The sequence below is a fragment of the Silene latifolia genome, chromosome Y (assembly GCF_048544455.1).
Source record: "Silene latifolia isolate original U9 population chromosome Y, ASM4854445v1, whole genome shotgun sequence".
Taxonomy (NCBI): Eukaryota; Viridiplantae; Streptophyta; class Magnoliopsida; order Caryophyllales; family Caryophyllaceae; genus Silene; species Silene latifolia.
The window spans coordinates 93,069,949-93,084,036 of NC_133538.1; the positions used below are offsets into that span (position 1 = coordinate 93,069,949).

At 33.3% G+C, this 14,088-nt stretch overlaps 1 long non-coding RNA gene across 1 annotated transcript; it reads left to right on the forward strand.

The window, feature by feature from the left end:
* The first annotated feature begins 2,118 nt into the window (after positions 1-2,118).
* On the forward strand, positions 2,119-2,693 carry LOC141627308 (uncharacterized). Its single transcript, XR_012536874.1, has 3 exons — positions 2,119-2,175; positions 2,353-2,421; positions 2,534-2,693. It is a non-coding gene; the product is annotated as an uncharacterized LOC141627308 (long non-coding RNA).
* Positions 2,694-14,088: the final 11,395 nt, after the last annotated feature.

The window sequence follows — 14,088 nt, forward strand, 5'->3', positions numbered from 1 at the left end:
TAATTGATGGCGTCCTGTGGTGAACCATTTAATATTTCAGGTTAAATGGGGAGCAGATTAAAATAACAGGTACTTGTTAGCTGGGATGGATAAATGGAGCGTGTGAGCTTGGAAGGCAATGACGTCTAGTTTCACTTAATTATTCAGTCAATAAACATTTTTTTGTTTAGTTAACTTTATTTCCGCTGCGAGATGTAATTTATATTAATTCAGTTATTCACTAAACTTGTAATAAAACCGTTAAGCACTGTATTTTAATAAAGTACCTTTAGTTTATTATCTTTGTTATTCACTGTCTCGGGTAACCGAGATGGTAACTACCCTAATTATCTGGGAATGCCTTACTAAAAAGTCTTGTAAAAATGGGGGTGTTACATATATATTATAGTAATTAAAAGATTCTCCACTATATTTTTACATCAAAAATATTATTTATTATACTTTTCTAAATTAAATTTTGATGATATGGACGCTTTTATATCACTCGAAAAAAGACTCTTTTATTTATATACTAGATTTAATGCCCACTTGATGCATGAGCCTAGACATAATGTCGTCACATTTAATTTTTTTTTTAAGCTGACAATAAAATATATTGTGAAAAAAATGATTGGTAAGTTTCTTATTAAAATCAATTCTTTAAAGACTTAAAGTATAACATTTAATTAATATTTTCAGTCAAAACCAAATTGCTAAATTTATATTATCTTTTGTTCTATTGGGAAAATAATACTTAATTTTAACATCACAATTTGTGATTTCTATGATAGGCGTCATACTCATCTCTTTGTTGAGTTTTTATGTGGTCACCAAATCCTTGTATTATAGGCCATTCTAATGCGCTATTTTTTTAATCAATTTGTATAAAACTAATGTAATGTCCAAATCCTTACTTCTTAAAAAGAGCCAACCTCTATGAACTGTAGCAATTCATAGTGGCTAAGCAATTTCCTCCTACACCGTTGGATTCCTCCTTAAGATCTCGTCCCTCCATGTCTCCTTTACTCACAGCCACACTATTAACTTTCCTTTCAGTCATTCCACTCCATTCATTCTCATCCGTCTCTCTATCTTCACTCTTCACAAATCTCTCAACAAAGCTCAGTATCTCACATCCTCCGAAAGGTATTTAATTTTGTTGTTTGTTATTTCGATCTGATATCTGATTTCATTGTTATTATTATTATTATTATTATTATTATTATTATTATTATTATTATTATTACGTTCTGCTCAAAATACTTCACAATATTTTTATACGTCCATAGATCTAACCTCGACAATGGCTTTCGCGGATCAGGATTTTGTGTTTCGAACTGGCTTGATTTTGCTCAGGTAATTTTCTAGGCATACAACGTTGAGCTAATTTTTGTAATTGATAGGGTTATGGGATTGGAAATATGTCTATTTGAGTTTGATTTTATGGGGTAATGTAAATTGGTGTCTTGAATGTCGTCCGGGTTAATTTTTTTTTTTTTGCATAGTGTTGCGAAATTGTAACTTGGATTGTGATGTGGTATTGTGTTTTATTTGGTTGAAGGGGTATCATTCTGTGGTGTTACCGGACACTTGATTGATCTAACTTCGACACTGGCTTTCGCGGTTCGGGATTTTGTATTTCACTCCGGCTTGGTTTTGCTCAGGTAATTTTCTAGGCGTACAATGTTGAGCTAATTTTCGCAATTGATAAGGTTATTGGATTGAAAATGTGTCTATTTGAGTTTGCCTTTATATGAGAATATAAATTGGTGTCTGAATGTCGCCTGGGTGAATTTTTATTGCACAGTGTAGCTTAGATTGTGATGGGATATTATGTTTTATTTGGTTGAAGGGGTATCATCTTTTGGTGTTTAGAAGTTGTTTTTCATCAACAAATTCCTTTTCTTATTGTTTATTATTTTGTTTGCCGAATTTTGAGATGGTTATTTTATGAGGCTGACGTTTTCGGCATGAGCTTGGAACTCGAGATTCGTTAAGTTCTCCTCAAAGGTTAGCAATTGAGCGGCCAAGTATTGCTTTGGTTTATGTGGATGTTGTCATTTTGACAGTTCTGAGTATCTCGTTGTTTTGCTGTTCATTGTGGTTTAAATTAGTGTTATGGTTACATATTTGCAGATTCTCGTTTCGGTTTTGGCATTTCGGATGCTGGCTTACTGTAAAGATGTCCGGACATTTGTAAGCTTGTTACTTAGTTACGCCCTTTAGCTCCGATGTTGTGTTATGTGTTGGTATATTCAATTATAAATTGTTCCGTACAACTATCAATCCCTCCGGGGTGTTGGTAGAAGTGTTTGTATTAAAGATTTGTTTTGATTTGCATTTTAATTTAAGTGTGTTTTTTTATGATTTTAGGTTTTGAGAGATGTGGCTGTTTTTTTAGTGGGGTTAAAGGTATAACTGAAAGGACATTGATTTGGAGCGGTGCGTTAGATTTTTTTTTTTATTTTGGTTATGCTTTAATTCTTGTAGCAGCACAGTCACTGTCTTCATCTGTTGTTTGATGGTCTTCCTAATTTGTTATTGGTGACTACAGGTACTCATGGTGTCCAAAGTTTAAGCGCCTGCTAACTTGTGGCAGCTTCAAACCCTTAGCTGTCTATGTTGGGATGTCACTGTATGTGATTCTTTAGTTTGTTTGGGATCCTTTTCTTTCCTCGCCTATTACTTTTGCCTTTATTTACTCTGTGTACGTTTACACATGGTTACTATTGCAATACCACCGCGTTTTAAGCTGGCCCATTTTGTATTTGTCGCTCGGCTAGGCTTGCTGGCTTGCCATTCATGTTGGCTTTTACAAAACCCAAATACCGTTTATGTTCACTTCTTACTCTCGCTTATGGTTTTATTGGATACTACATGTCTCTACGCTTACTCAAATTCCGTTTACAGCTAATTGCAGCTCCAACCCGCTTGCTGCTTGCATGCCTGGTGGTCACATGTTGTTCAAGCCATGTCACTAGGACTAGCGGATGTCTTGGGTATACCGTGCCTAAATCACAGTGCTAAATACTCTTTATTGTGCGGTACCATAAACATTGTTACCTTAATTTTATTGTGTTATATTAAGACGGGTTAACCTTGTTTTGATTGCAGTTCTCGTGTAATACGGTGCTAGGAGTACAAGGTGATACCAGCCCTCACTCAGGCTTCTTCTGGCAATTTCTGATGTGTGTGGTGGGGCACGGGCATGGGGAGTGTTTCGGGATTTGTGTGTGATGTCCTTTACGACTCGGTAGTTGTTCACTCAGGTACTGTCTGGTAGACATCTGCCTTCTTTACTCTACTTTGTTATTCAGTAATTCATTTTGAATGTCTTGAATTCCACTCAGTTTTTTGTTTTGGTGCAGAGTGTTGCAAAATTGCTGGTTGGATTGTGATGTCAGCCCTACGTTTAATGGTGATGCTTAAATGAGCTTACGGTTCGGCGCTCGTCTGCAAAATAGATTGCTGGCTTTTTCATAATATGGTAAGTTCTTGTTGAGTAATGGTATGATGCGGAAACTACTATGAATGTTATTATTAGCATGAATTGGAGACGAATAAGATCAGCAACAACGGTATCTTCATCCTAGGTATAACTTTGCTTGACGATATAGAAAACCGCTTACTCGACATTAACCTTACCACACTTGCCAGAGTAGTAGTTTTGACGTAGTTCACCATAGCAATTGGCATCAAGGGTCATTAGTAGTAGGCATAAGGCTAAAAATGAAGTTAAAGAACTTGTTTTAACCATGTTTAATTAAGCTCCTTCATTAATTAACAAGTTGTATGATTTTTATGATTTTTGTTGTGGATTAAGAAAAAACATTCCATAGTATTTATAGGGGATTATTGGTAGTTATAATGGCAATTATGGAGACCATTTCTTAATAATTCCGACTTGTTTCCACGTTTAGATTAATGGATTGAAATGTTGAATTGATTGGGCATTTTATTACGTCTTTTCAATAACCAAATGGCCTTTTTAATCATCATCCAATTGACCTATTGCCACTCTTATATTTATTTATTTTTTGGTGTCAATGTCAAATGAGTCAAATGAGCCACAAGAGCAATATAATATAATGAGGGAAATGTACCTCTTTCTGAACCATTAGGTCGAGTCTATTATGAGGGCGAGTTTCTGCCGTCATTTAGTAATTTAATTATTGACATTCTAATATATAATTGATCCTTGTAACTAATTGTCATTTTATTGCATCTTGTTTTAAGGTTGTCATACATGTTTGGACAATTGAAGATACAATACAATGGATTCAGATTAATCGAGTTTACTTATTAAAACTAGGCCATATTTGGCTCTTTGCACTAATAAGTGTGCCATACATAATCTTCCACTTTTCCAATTTCTGATATTTATGGGTTTACCACTATTTATTTATACAGCAATGTACCTTGTATTATTACTAATACCATCTCTTACTATGATGCATGAGTTGTAGGTTTGTTGGATCATTTAATTTAGATCTCTTATTGTTATTGTTGGTGATGGTGATGAAAGTAGTTGAATGCTAAATGAGGATATGATACTCGGTAGATACTAATAACATGTGGTCTGTGGGAGTAAGTTACTTTTCTCAGTTTCTGTATTCATGTAGTATCTTCTGCTTTCTTTGACAGTTGGAGAGCATTCTTGTCATGGTCCAAGGAGTAGCATCTGCTAACATCCGACGTTTCAATTGGAGGTAACCACTAATTTTAGAAAGCTTTTATCCATTGGTATATTTGAACACACAATTCTTTTGACTCACTTTTGTGACTTCTGAGTACTTACATTTTTGACAATTGATTGATTTTGTGCTTAGAATGCTGTCCTACAATTAATGAGGTTTATAAAATGCTTGGACAGACATGATCTACCATAGTTTCAGGTATGCAATTCTTGTCAAGTCAATATGTGATTCTCTCATGTTTTAGATTTGATATTTATTAGCAGATGATTTATTTCACAATACTATGCAGTTTGAGGTTGTGTGCGCTGACCAATATGGCTGGCATCTGGGACTTTAGAGCACACGAGGGTAGTGATTGACCATGGTGCTATCCCACTTTCCTCTATGAGGACATTGAACCTCAATGTTTAAAGTTCACATGGAAGCGACTCAGACCAATGTGGCAGTTCACATGTCAAGTCAATATATGATTCTGTCGTGGGCTGTTGTTTTCCAGTTGAGCGAATCGTCGATGTTTGTTTGGGTTATTTTTTTAGGTTGAATTGTGGTTTACTGTGATATTGCGTTTATTTAGCACTTCTTTTACTTTGAATTGTTGGTTGTCGTTTAGGCAGCGACGTGGCCCTAAAATTTTGAGAGTACTTGTTGACAACATAATCCTTAAATTTTCAGGCTTTTTTTAGTGCTTTGACGGCCTGTTGGCTTGAGCTCTGAGCTCTATATACACTGGTATAATTTACTCTTTTCAATTTTTCACATATCTTTGTTTCTCACCATATTATAGGCGGGGACCGTTTAAAGGTAGTCTTATTGGATGACAAGTGGACAACATTGAAATTGGATGATTAGTAACTCATTAGAAACATACCTAATATAGATAGGTAAACAAATACCTTAGACACTCCAAAATGTAAATGGTAAAGAAATGATCGGGATGGAGGGAGTAATATAAATAACCTTACATTAACTTGTCTCTTCAAGTATCGTAATCGGTTTTAGCTTTAGTTTATCGATCAAGGTGCAAAATGACTAGGTCATTTGGCAAATTGTAAGACTCCTATTATGCTTATTGAGTAGATTTTAACATGAGCTTATTGTGACGGTTCCTTTGCTCTACACCTATCATGAGCTTTGGTGGCCCTTATATTGACTAATTGTATTCTACACCTATCATTAGCTTTGGTTGCCCTTGTTATTGTCTAATTGTTGTACAATATGAAACTAACAGAGACTTCAAGGCCAAATAAGAACACCTTAAAGAAAAGGTGTACAACTTTTCTTTTTGTGTTTTTCCTCCATCCTTGTATAGAGTCATTTGATTATTTTACGCCTAGGTACACCAAAAATAGGTCTCTTTGGTTACGGAAATTGTTTGTTCAGAGACCGCGACATCCTCGACATAAAAAGCACAGTCTAAGAGAATTCGCTGAAATTGAATGGTGTATCTCTTTCTAAGTTTTTTCGCAAGGCAAAAGCGTATATGATTTTGTCTGTGGTCGACTGTCCATTTGAGAAACTCATACCTTCTTTTCACTGAATTTGAATGCTTTCCTCGTCACAGAGGGAGATCCGATTTATGTTGACCTTCTAGCCTTAAAGCTTGTTGGGAGAAGACACGTAGGGACAGCCTGGATGACAAGTAAAGTTTCCTTTTAACTCTCAAATGTATGTGTAAGTAGAGGTGCATATGTATTGTATGTGACCACTTTTTTAATCATGCTTAGTTTATAGAATCCGACCTAATACTAGAACCTGACAAGGTGGACGTTTTTGGTGAAGTTCGGAAACTGAAAGAGCGGGGGTGAATCTCAGAAGTTGAAGGACTATAGCTCAAATCAACAAGAGAAGATCGGGGAGATAAAGGTAGCTATTTGTAACACCCGCCAATTTTGTAATCTATTTTTGTAACCGTATTTTATTTACGATTACGATTTGATTTGTATGACTCAGAATATATCTGTGAGCCATTTCTTTTCTTCCTTTGAATTCTTAAGTTCTCTTATGTCTCGAATATTTCCTTGTTTTCGAGAATTATTGTTATTTCTATCTATTTCAGCTTCGCCTTATTTATTCATTTAATTCGTATTGTAATTCTGCTCCGAGTTAATTCGTTGGACTTCGGAAATTATTTCTATTGAACCCTATTTTTATTTTTATTCATTTCTAATCTCATATATTTTAATTCTTATTTATGAGATTTAATTTTTATTCTTTGATTTACGGTTTTGAATTAATTAAATCCGTTCTTACTGGATTTGCAGTCCAATTTCTCAAATGGACCGAGTTTTATTTAAATGATCATTTTAACATCAAAGCATAGGCCTTTTGTCGAGATATGTTGAAAAGTGTCTAGCATCTTTTTATTTTATTTGTTCACATAATATCTTATCATTCACATATCTATCCCTTTTGCAAAAAAAATATGGAACATAACCCTACTTCCGCCGTTCTTCTGCTAAAACAAATCTACGTACGTGCTTGCCTTCTTGCTTCTTTATTTAGTTTTACAAATCATTCTACGTACGTGCTTGCCTTCTTGCTTCTTTATTTAGTTTTACAAATCATTCTACGTACGTGCTTGCCTTCTTGATTCTTTCTTCGGATCGACTTTCTCTCAACATCCGTTCATCCTATTCTAAGGGTAAATTGATTACTCTTATCTTTCTTATCCTAGTTTTTATCTAGATTAATGATTCATATGTTTTACACATATGTAATTTATGTTTTTCAAGGTTTGTAGAGGAGATATTGAAGGCTAACATATGTGGATTCGGATTCGTAACAAGGTAACTACGACGTTACTCGGTATTACATCGATTTAGTTGTTGTTGTTGTATGTATTATTGCATTTTTGTGGTTTATAAAGATTTATTCATTAATATGATTTTTGAACCATATAATTTATGATCCCTTAATGTTTATAAATTATTTTGACTATGTATAAATTTTATTTTGTCAATAGGAATTTATTTGGTTGATTGGCAAGTTTTATGTTTAAACCGTTTAATATGATATAAAGATGGTATAACTTCGTTTTTGTGATTTCCATGAGGTTTAAATTATTTTTCTGGGTTCAATGATAGATTTTAAAATACCATGAATTTTCGTGGTAATTATTTTGGAGTTTTAGTATTTATTTCGTAATTTAAAGTATTGACGCAGTTTCTGTGATTATAGCGATTCTGTTCGGTTTTAATTATGTTAAAAATACTAAATAAAATTGTAAATTTACAATATTTTAGTATATGGCAGAGACATGGAGTATTAGGTTGTGTATAAATTTGTAGGTCTTCAATCATTATTTTCGATTTATGGTGTATTTTACAAGTTTGATGAAAACCGTTGTTAAATCTGTCAATTATGTTCGTCTGTTTGTAAAACTCATATCACCTGTTTCTGTTTCGAATTTGCAAAAGTGTAAAGAATAAACTCCTGTTATTTTAAAGTGTGGAGTCTGCATAAAAATTTTCATAATATTTAGACTTACGGTTTGGTCAGAATAAATTATTTGTGAACCGCTCGCCTGTAAAACGCGTTTCCGACTTCTCTCAAAGATTCATTTTTAAAAGATATTTTGCTTTTGATACAGTAGCTAATCTTTTTCCTAATGAAGATTTATCATGTTTAATTATGTTTAAATTTATGCCTTGCCTTAAAATGTTTTTTTAAAAGTGGATTTATGAACTGAAACATTATGGGTGACGTTTTCTGACAGGTTTTAGAAATGAATTTGTAGACCCCTGATACTTTCCTAATTTAAAGTTTGTTAAAAAATGAAAGTTGTAGCCAAAAGCTACAGAAAACCATGAAAATTGGCCTTGCGTCATTTCAATTTTTCTTTAATTAATTATGAATTTTACAATATTGCTGTTCAGTTTTACAAACTAATGTAGAGCTCCGTCTCATTTAAGCCTAAGTAATAAGTCTTTACTAAAGTACCTTAAGTCAAAGGATGGTCTTTAAAGTTTAATTTCAGTAACTTAATTTATTTAAAGTCCTTAAATAAATTTTATACTTTTGGTTTTAAGTTTAAGTTTTCTAATTCGAAGAAAATAAAAGTGTAGTTCACTTACGAACCATTTGAATAATATACTATATCACTTTGGATATTTTTAAGTTTGGAGTAATGAAAGTAAAGGCAAAGAATAATAAACTAAGGCATACGGTTTTACTAAAACAGCTATATGGTTGGGTATCCTGCGGGCGGTACTGATCGTCATAGAGTCATGTACATGTACTTAGACTAGGACTTCGCACTGCGTGGTAAGTCGTGTCCTATTATAGTTTGTTGTCTAGTTAGTGAGCTTGGAGTTGGTCATCTTCACGTGACACTGGGTTCCTGAAACTAGTAAAGATGTTGCGGTGTCAAAAGTATAGCTAAAGTGGATATCTAGCCTGAACTAAATTATTTCCATTCTGTCTTTTGAATATTTTGCTTTTAAGCATGCAGCACGTTGGTTAACGTGATTTGGTAATCATATTTTGTTACTTATGTTTTATAACGTTTCAATTTACTTTGATATATTATCTGCTTCTATAATAATTATATCATGTGATATGGCCGGAGAACGTCGAGTTACTCCCCATCGATTGTGGGTCATTATGTTTATAACATGACAGGTGTTAGCTTTGCTGGGATTTCTGTGTGAGCTAGCGAGTAGTTTGCAGATCCTACTCTGTTCTTTCTGCTTTCTTTTATGGTTTTAGTCTTGAATACTTTTGGAGTTTTCTTTATTTTTGCCCTTTTATAAAAGTGGCATTTGTTTAGACTTAACCATTTAATTTTATCCTTGAGAATTTTACACATTCTCAATTTGTAACATTTAGAACTTTTATCTTTGTGTATTTAATCCCATTCGACAGTGTTTCAGCCACTGTTTTGCACTAGATTTTATAGGGGATTACAGTTGGTATCAGAGCATCACTGCTCCCGACGCTCACACATTGATCTTTAGCAAAATGCCTAATAAATGATTTGACTAAATAAATGGTTTAGTGAGAGATGGGTAGAAACCATAAGGACTTGAATGTTAGTTTATGTGTTCCTGCAAAATCAATGACTAGCATTGAATCTATGTTTTGTTTTTTTTTTCTCCGACAAAGAAGATGAAAGAAGGTGAACATGAACGTTGTGTTTTTCCGAACCGGAACGCGATCATTATGGTGTTATTGAACTCGCTCAACAACCTAGCTAACCGCTTGGAAAACTTGATGCTACAAGGAAGAGATAATGGTGGTTCCAGCCCAGATTCAGTTCTGCTCAAGCTACAGACCAGTTGGTTGAGAGAAGACTCAAGTTCCATAATGGTGCAGTACACCCAGAGTAATTACACTGTGGATCGATCTGATGGAGCGAGCCAAGACTGGTGTGTTTGTTTTCTCTACATGGTGATGGAGTGATCCAACGAGCCATATTGCGCACTCTGGATGCCTGAAGATTCCTTCTCTGATCTCAGACTTTATTAGTCTGTGATCATCATTCCTATTCCTTCAATCTTTTTCAGTCCTAGCTGATTCCTATGCCCTTATTATAAATTTTCACCTCCTATTCTGATGAATTAATCCTTCTTTGTGATTCCTCCGCATTGTTATCTATTCTCTTCAGATTCATTGGTTAAACTGACTCTTTCTTGGAGAAATGTGACGGAAGTTAAGTAGGTTTGAGGCCTAGTGAAGCACTGTTACTTATGGTTTGAGAATAGTGAGTTTTACCCTTAATGTCTATCTTATAAGAACTGTTATTTCTTGAGGATTAACTTGAATGGTGAGTAGTGGATTATGGAGTTAGAATTTTGGCATAGTTAATGGTTTCGGATTATAGGTAACTTACATATTTTGGATTGGAGGTGATTAAGGCTTTATAGTATCCATGTGTCATTTTTGGTTGATCTGGATTAATCTCAGTTTCTATTCTTATGGATTTAGATTGTTGAGTTCTGATGTAAGGTTGTAACCTTGGAACTTTTGGTTGTGTGACTTAACTTCATTTGGGTTGTTTAGTGTTAACCTCGAGAGTAAGGAGTGTCTTAGCCCAACTGCAGTTTGGATTGATTATATTGATTTTAAGAATTATGAACTCGGAGTTGGGAATTATGTATACGTATCATATCTTAATGTCTTAGCCCTAGTACATGTATTTCTCTGAAGAATATTTTGGTCTGTATTACCTTAAAGGAAATTGTTGTTTGATGACCTTATATGATCGAAATTGTTGCTTGGTTGAGTTCTTAACCCCTAGTCACATTTGCGGTGTTATGATTGGGAATTTAATGAACTTCTAAAAGACTTTGATGGACTTCTAAGAGAGCTTTATTTTCTTTAGATTGTACTTGTGGATGTTAGAGGCATTGTTGCTTTCAGTTCAGAGGAATTCTCATCAGAGCTTTGTTAGACGATGTTTTCTGTTTGGTGTTTCGAGGAGTCTTATGGATTTGATAACTTGAGGAATTTAGTTAGTCGGTTGGATGTTGAAGTACTTGATGGATTTTTACCATGATGTTTTGAGAGGATGATCAGTCATGTAAGGATTTGAGATGGAAGTTGTGTTAATCGATAATTTTGGAGGATGTAGATTATGAAGTTTGGCAACTTCGAGCTTGACAACTTAGTTGCCTGAGTTTTATAACCTTGGTGTTATTTTCGATGGAAATAGCAAAAGCTTGGGTTCCATAGAGGAGTCGTATCAAGAATCTTGAGATCTTTAACCTCTTCTGTAATCCTTGATAGAGCTTTGTATAGCTCTTGAATATCTCATTCTCACTTCTTCACCTGAGCATCTGTTACTACCTTAACCTTGTCTTAAGTTTGAAAACTTTTACCTTTAGCCTTTTTCCTCGAATATTTCTGTTTTATACAAGGTTTGACTCCAAAGTTTTGATTATCTTGAAAATTTACGATTTCAAAGTGTTAAACTTCTATTTTCGTTTTACTCTTGGTTAGTATCTAAATTTTGTCTTGTCTTGAAATGTTTTTAAAACTCGTTTGAAAGTATTTCGGAATTATTTCGAAAAATTTTGTTTGGATGCTTCTAAAACTTTCAAGAGTTATGTGGTATTTACAAATTCGATTTGTACAAAGGTTTTAAGTAAATTTTGCATTCCTTCTTTTGAATCTCGAGATGTTTATCCCCTTTTATAATCCTTGAGAGAGTTATATATGACTCTTAAATCCTTCTCTCCCTTGCTTTACTTTCAAAACTTTTGTCTTGAATTACCCTTGACCTTTTTCCTCGGAGATTTCCATTTTATACAAGAGTTTCGGCTTTTACAAAGTTTGGTTCTCGGAAAATTTAAATTTTGAGTTATGATTTAAAAACTTTAATTTCATATTTAGTGCTACTCTGGATTAGTGTCTAAACCTTGTTTTGTTTCAAAATGTCATAAAACTCGTTTGGAAAAATACCGGTATTGTTTCAAATAAAGTTATTTAATGCAAAAAAAAAAAAACCATTCAAATGTTATGTTGTATATACGAATTTGATTTCTCGTTAACCTTTTTATTTGAGAAATTCCATTTGACACAAAATATTTTGACTTTTATAAAAATATTTTGATTATCTTAGAAATTTTGAATTATGACTAGTTTCAAAGTTTTGAACTTCTCTTTCTCTTTTAGTTTTGGGTTATCATTTAAATTTGGTTTTGTTTCGAAATGACTTGAAATTCGTTTGAAAATACTTCCGAGTTTTGTTTTTCAATACTTTGATGCCTTGAGAAACTTTCAAAAGTGGTGTTGTATTTTCAAAATTTGGTTTGTTCAAAGGTTTTAAGTAAAATTGGCACATTTACTTTTGAATTTCGACATTGGTGGATGCTAGGACTTGTCATTAAAGACGTCTAATGACTGTTTCAGTGCTTGCTGATGCATGGTTGTAAGATTTGATTTTTCCAATGTTGACTTACCCTTATCTTGGACGACAGAACCCTGGTTCACGACAGTATTCCCACGTTCCATGAGATGAGACAAGTCATTTTTAATAGTTCAATTTTGAAAACTGGTTTAAAAATTGTATGACCTCAACGATGATTTTTCTGAATTTAAGTGTAAACTCAAATGATTTAGAAAAAAAAAAAGCAAAAAAATCGTGTTCTTTAAAGTTTGTTTTCTACTTTTAAGTTCGAGGACGAAACTTTTTCTTAGTGGGAGAGGTTGTAACACCCGCCAATTTTGTAATCTATTTTTGTAACCGTATTTTATTTACGATTACGATTTGATTTGTATGACTCAGAATTTATCTGTGAGCCATTTCTTTTCTTCCTTTGAATTCTTAAGTTCTCTTATGTCTCGAATATTTCCTTGTTTTCGAGAATTATTGTTATTTCTATCTATTTCAGCTTCGCCTTATTTATTCATTTAATTCGTATTCTAATTCTGCTCCGAGTTAATTCGTTGGACTTCGGAAATTATTTCTATTGAACCCTATTTTTATTTTTATTCATTTCTAATCTCATATATTTTAATTCTTATTTATGAGATTTAATTTTTATTCTTTGATTTACGGTTTTGATTTAATTAAATCCGTTCTTACTGGATTTGCAGTCCAATTTCTCAAATGGACCGAGTTTTATTTAAATGATCATTTTAACATCAAAGCATAGGCCTTTTGTCGAGATATGTTGAAAAGTGTCTAGCATCTTTTTATTTTATTTGTTCACATAATATCTTATCATTCACATATCTATCCCTTTTGCAAAAAAATATGGAACATAACCCTACTTCCGCCGTTCTCTGCTGCTAAAACAAATCTACGTACGTGCTTGCCTTCTTGCCTTCTTGCTTCTTTATTTACGTTTTACAAATCATTCTACGTACGTGCTTGCCTTCTTGCTTCTTTCTTCGGATCGACTTTCTCTCATCATCCGTTCATCCTATTCTAAGGGTAAATTGATTACTCTTATCTTTCTTATCCTAGTTTTTATCTAGATTAATGATTCATATGTTTTACACATATGTAATTTATGTTTTTCAAGGTTTTTAGAGGAGATATTGAAGGCTAACATATGTGGATTCGGATTCGTAACAAGGTAACTACGACGTTACTCGGTATTACATCGATTTAGTTGTTGTTGTTGTAAGTATTATTGCATTTTTGTGGTTTATAAAGATTTATTCATTAATATGATTTTTGAACCATATAATTTCTGATCCCTTAATGTTCATAAATTATTTTGACTATGTATAAATTTTATTTTGTCAATAGGAATTTATTTGGTTGATTTGCAAGTTTTATGTTTAAACCGTTTAATATGATATAAAGATGGTATAACTTCGTTTTTGTGATTTCCAGGAGGTTTAAATTATTTTTCTGGGTTCAATGATAGATTTTAAAATACCATGAATTTTCGTGGTAATTATTTTGGAGTTTTAGTATTTATTTCGTAATTTAAAGTATTGACGCAGATTTACGCGATTA